Genomic DNA, 6000 nt, shown 5'->3' with positions numbered 1-6000 from the left:
CTCCTGATTGCTTTTATTTTTTCCTTTGTCAGATGACACAGCATTAATTTTGGAAGCAAGAGTATTTTCTGACGCATTGGTAGTTTGACTTGTAATGGCAAGAGTTTGAGCAGATGGTCTTCCTACCATTTGTGTGCTCGAAGAACCAATGACACCATCACTGGCATGAGAGTCCTTCCCCGATTGTGGAGCAATAGGAACAGTGAAAGTTGGTTGGGCTGCATTGGGAATTTTGTCATAGATTGTGCCGAATTGTGTGTAAATCAAATCCAAGTATTGGCATGAGAAATTACTTACTCTTCTGTGACAACTCCACCTTCTGCCACATCCTCGGTGATTGATGGCAAGAAGTATTTTATGAACCACTCAGCTAAAAGCTGATCAGGAACATATGTCTTAAACATTCGACGATGATGTTGCCACTCATGAATATGATATGAACAAATTTAGGTTCTTGAACAACTTCAAGTTCAGATGTAACTTCTGTTTGAACTGTGATAAGTTCTGGATTAACTTCTGGTTGAATTGATTCAAGTTCAAAAGTAATTTCTTGTTGAGCAACTTCAAGTTGAGGATCAACTTGCTGTTGAACAAAATTGGTTATTGTTTCACTAGGATTAGTGCTAATGTCCTTAGGTAATTGTGAAACTTCTCCTTCAGAAACGGATGTACCAAAAATGGTTGGAGTAACTGGAGTCTTAGTACTTACCAAAATAGATGATTCAGGTAATTTAGATAAAGAACTAGGAGTTCTTGATGTACTTGACTTAGTTAAGCGAGACCGCTTTGACCAAATAGGTGTAGCTTAGAGAGGCAAAGACGGTTTGCTCGCTGTTCTCCATGAACGACGGAGTAAGGGTTGATATTCCTCCACGATTGTTGATTAATTTTATTATCAAAAAAGAAATAAACGAAAAGGGGTATACTAGGGAAAAGGTTTACCAAGCAACTGTGAACTGCAGAATACCTCTTGGCGAAACAAGAAGTACAGGCAGTGAATCTCCCCGAATGCTGTGTTCAGTGTATCACAGTGTACAAGGTGGCTGACTCAGTTACTTAAGGATGGATAGCAACCTAAAATTCTCCTCCCATATATACCTGAAGGTACGTGGAGGCCCAGTCCATATAAGCACTATCTAATGTAAAATCGCATAGTGAGAGCATTCCCATATACTTTACGTATTGTAATGCCACCCTATATTACCGAAGGTACGTGGATGAGCTACGATATACTCATGTACGTGGAATGAGGTATCGCACTCGGGATGTATTGTAGACAAGTTAGTGACAACTGCTTGTTTTACAACACTAGAACACGTCTCTAGCCTAGAACCACTAAATGTTCTCGTTAATGACAATGCTCCTTTAGGTAAATTGATGTTAATTTTAAGTTGATCTTGCTTAGGAATTTTCCTTTCAAGTTCACCATGTGATGTATTCTAAAATTCCTAGGAATACAACTATCATGACAAGCATTCTTTCCATTCATTTTAATGATGAAAATCATAACTACTTAGGGATAGAGCAATTAGATTTCTTTCGATCAAAGAGAAAAGAGCACAATCTAATGCAATTTCCCTACACTATTCCTATGAGCACACACAAACTTTTTCAATGCAACATGCATGTATTTCTTTTCGATTTCCTTAATGTGAATATGAACAAAAGGAAATATGCACATACAATCAATCAATCTCTCATAAGAACGAAGACTTTTACGATAATTCTAATTCGAAGAAAGAGAAGACTTTACGACACTTTCTTTCGAATGAAGATTAATCAACTATATTCTAACTTTGACTATCAATCGATAATGACAAAGAAAACATTAAGAAACATTAATCAATCCAATCAAAGTTGGGCTAAACCAAGAGATAGAAACTTATTTTCTGAGACATGACATTCTTTGATCAATCAACAAACAAACAAATAGAGAAAAGTTAGCAAAAACCCTTTCCAAAGGTGGGAAACTGACCCTATGAGGATTAGCACAGCATAGAGTGGGAGACAGTACGCTTTAGAGCACTGTCCCTAAACCAGGGGTTTTCAACAACACACTATGTCCCTCACAAGCCCGCGCTAGTGACAATAAGCCATTTCAAGAGGCAATTTGACACAGTTTTGATTAATTTTTCAATGAAAGGAGCTAAATAATAATCTATGAACACAAATAAGGTCTGCAGGGATGTCCTAGGAGGTGTAGAAGCTACTAGGAAAGAGGATCTTTCCCCAGTGGAGTCACCAATTTGTTTTGGAGAATTTGGTATCTACGGATAAATACTAATTCCCTAGATAAGTAGCTATATCTAGAACAAAAGTTTAAAGTGTTTTAGACTTTTCTTATAAGCAATAGATAAGATGAGAAGATAAGAATACCTACTTGTAGTTCCGCTTTCCTCTCATCTAACTTGTATCTATCTTGTTGCTCCTTCCCATACTTAATACGCTTGAGAAGTACCATGTAAACACAACAGAAAACAAAGAACCGATCAAAGGACACGATCTATTTAATATAAGTGAAATGAATCAGATACAATTCACACATATAAGCATTATGAAACAATACAAACATGTGGGAGAAAGGTTCAAATGCTTTATTAGATAGAAGAAGGAATTACAACCATTGTTGTCTGATTCAAAGTCATTCCTTCAACTTGGATCCCATCCACATCACATCAAAAGCATGACAAACTTGTAGCATTACAATACTTGCTTCAAAGCCAAATTTCATAGCAACATTATCTCCTTACAATTCAACATAATCTAGCACCTGATCACTTAGATGAGTGGTCAATTTATAGGAAGATGAAGGAGGTTTTGTCATAAATGGTGGCATTGAATGGCCTTCCGTACTAACAATTAGTTCCATGGAGGAAGGGATGAGAGGATAGGATGCACCTTAACTCGTTCCTCATCCATTTTTTGAGCTCATAGGATTTTATAAGTGAGGGAACCTTCTAGATGACTCCAAAAGATAAGAATATTCCCCAAACCCTATGTGAATTTTGCTCATTCTTGCCCAGCGCAGGTGAAAGGAAGCCTAAGTGCTCTGCAAACCACCCTGACAGTGGACTCAACTGCTCTGCAACACACCTTTACAAGGTCTTACCTATGCTGGTCCCTCTAGAGGCTATTTCTGGATGTCTTCAAGTCATGAAGCTGTCTAGGAAGGAGGAATTCAAATGGGTGACTTGTTTAGGGAATGAAGCAACTGAAATTAGGGTTTGATGAGCCCTAAAACATTGATTTGAATGTTGGGATTGATGTGCCCAAATGGATCTGTAACAAAAAGAAGCCAAGGGGTTATGGGATCTTTTACCCCAGATAACCTACAGCTTATGTACCACCTACGAGAGCCACAAGTCATCTACAATAGCCAGTTCATGGAGAAGTTTGCCACAGAAAATGACAACCCAACAGACTACACCCGAATCTAATCCAATAATGAGGAAAAGATCAAGAAAGATAAAAACGATATGTACACTACTTCGTCTGTTTGTCCCCCTCATAGTTTTGCAGCGGCTATGTTATGTAGATATTTGGTAGACCAAATAGTACTAAGTTATCCCGAGAATGGTTGTCGTTAATAGATGCAGCTGTTAATGCAACTCTACTAAATTGAGCACAAATTATGTATGACAATTTAGCAAAAATAATTATCGAGTATAGAATGAAAAGAAGTGTTGCTTCGAGGGTTTACCCTCCATTTTTTATGAGCACCTATGTCATGGACGCAATTAGTTTTAGTTCAAAATTCCCTATCATGGGATGGAAATGGACTGTTCTTAATCCACTTCCCCTTCACATATACCACAAGGACATGTGGGAATCCAATTTTCCACCACATTTTTCAATATTTGTCATGGATTTATGCTCCCTATTCACAAGCGGCTTTATAATCAAGACTCCCCCAAGTTTTCCCAAGAAGCTAAAGTTGACATCCTCCCAGTAGCCAGATGGTTCAGGGAGGAAAAATTTACATATATCAGGGTTTTTGGCAGCAACACCTCCCCCCATGTCCTCTCATTCTATGTTCCAGATAAATTGATGGCTAGATATATAGCCTATCAAACAGCTAGTCAGGGAGGAATGAGGAAGACATTGAAAGATTCAAAGAAGGCCATTTGGCGTACATTCCCTGTACAATGTGGAGCATTTTCATTACATGGCCTAGGGCATGCATTCAAAGAAGTATAGAACATGCTATCTCTACGATTACCTAAATTCCTTGGAAGGAAATACAACTCATTCGGCACTATCAAAAATTTCACCACTCTGGTGAAAACAAAAGTTTTCAGCAATGAGGTAGATGTCTTTGATCACATCATTATGCAGAAAAACACCTTCACAAAGGTCAAGCATATGGCACAACTACTTTTTGACCATGAAGATCTAGAAAATTTTTACAGTTATAGAGAAAGGAGGTTAGCAAAGATCCCATTGGACCAATTATTGATTGAACCAATAAGGGAGCCTACTCTTAGTGTGACTATAGAAGGTGACTCCAAAGAAAATTCTAAGACGATTCTAGAGTGGAATCTCAAGAGAAATCTACCAGGGAATTGCAACAATCATCGCAAAATGGGAAAAACAGAAGCATGGAGTCAGTAAAGGATACAACCCAATCTACACAGAAGATAGTTGAAGAAACTTCAGCTAGCAAGTAGGCTAAAATCCCTACTACCTCTGCACAGACAATAAAACCCATGGTAATTGACTTAGAGGAAGAGTGAGAAAATTTTAATGAAACCCTCAACACAGAGGAAAAGACGCCAAATTTGCAAACTCCACCACAGAAAACAACTCTGGAAATTACATTGGAAGAGACTGCAAATACACAAGAGGTAGAGCACATCCTTGCCATCCCAACTTCTGAAATAATTTTGAGAATTGAAGAAATTCCCCCTCTAGATGTGTTCTATAGCCCACAGTATAAGGCCGTGGTGAAAAGACAAAGAAAGAAAAGGAAATTGGACCATATAACTGCTACTACCCCTGAAAATGAACCAATGAATGTTCTATGGAAAGACTCACCCATTGACCCATCCACTAACCTTACTAAACTCTCATAGTTTGCAGGTGCTTACGCTATAGTGACCATGGAAAAAGTAACAAAAATACAAATGTTGCTTAGAGAAAATGAAGATAAAACAATGTCGCTTGAGCAACAATTACAGCAAGTAAAATCTGACCAGCAGGCAGAGATATAGTTGGCGAAGCTTCAAAAGGTATTTGAACAGATGCAAATAGAACATCAAACCAGCTTAGCCGAGAAGGAAGCATAGATGCAAGCAATAACTGATCTACACAAAGACAATCCAAAAATTGATCAGTTTGTTACCGAAGCACTTGGTCCTAACTCCCAGCTGATGCACCAAAAAGAATTATTCTGCCACAAGATTTCATAGTGAAAATATTATCGCGAACAAGTGATAAACTAACAAGTCAGGTCATGGAAATGAGACTTGAATACAATGATAAAAAGGCCTCTGATTTTATCACCTGGGAGAATACAAAAGATGGGAGAAAGGTCAACCTGCCCAAGCTAAAAGAATTCCATAAGGAAATCTTATTTGCGAGTTGGGATTCTAGGCTTAAAGAAGCAGAAAAGGCAACAACTAGTGTGGTGGTAGCAACAAATAGTGTCATAGAAAACATCAATGAGAATCTACATAGTGCCAACCCTGTGGCAGAGTCCATTCCAGGTTTCCTTCCTAATTCGAAATTGGTTGAACAACAATGGAAACAGGAAGTGGTAGAAAAAGCAGAAGTGATAAGGCAAACAACTAGGTTAAACTAGGAGGCATATTGGCAACATTTGGTAAAGCCTCACAGCCAATGTATGACCCTGCGATGCCTAACCACTTCTACAGAGTAAATGGTTCCAGGACTGACAGATGCAGTATTCGCTGGACAGTTGAAAGCTGAAGCCGGCCAACCAACGTAGCTCGAGCCCATGATGGATAGTTTCAATTTGAAGGATCAAATGCAGGATAGTTA

This window comes from Pinus tabuliformis, chromosome 9, assembly GCF_031772625.1.
Source record: "Pinus tabuliformis cultivar Carrire ecotype Pingquan chromosome 9, CPIR1, whole genome shotgun sequence".
Taxonomy (NCBI): Eukaryota; Viridiplantae; Streptophyta; class Pinopsida; order Pinales; family Pinaceae; genus Pinus; species Pinus tabuliformis.
The sequence above is the reverse complement of the archived record's forward strand: the minus strand, read 5'-3'. Positions refer to the sequence as shown.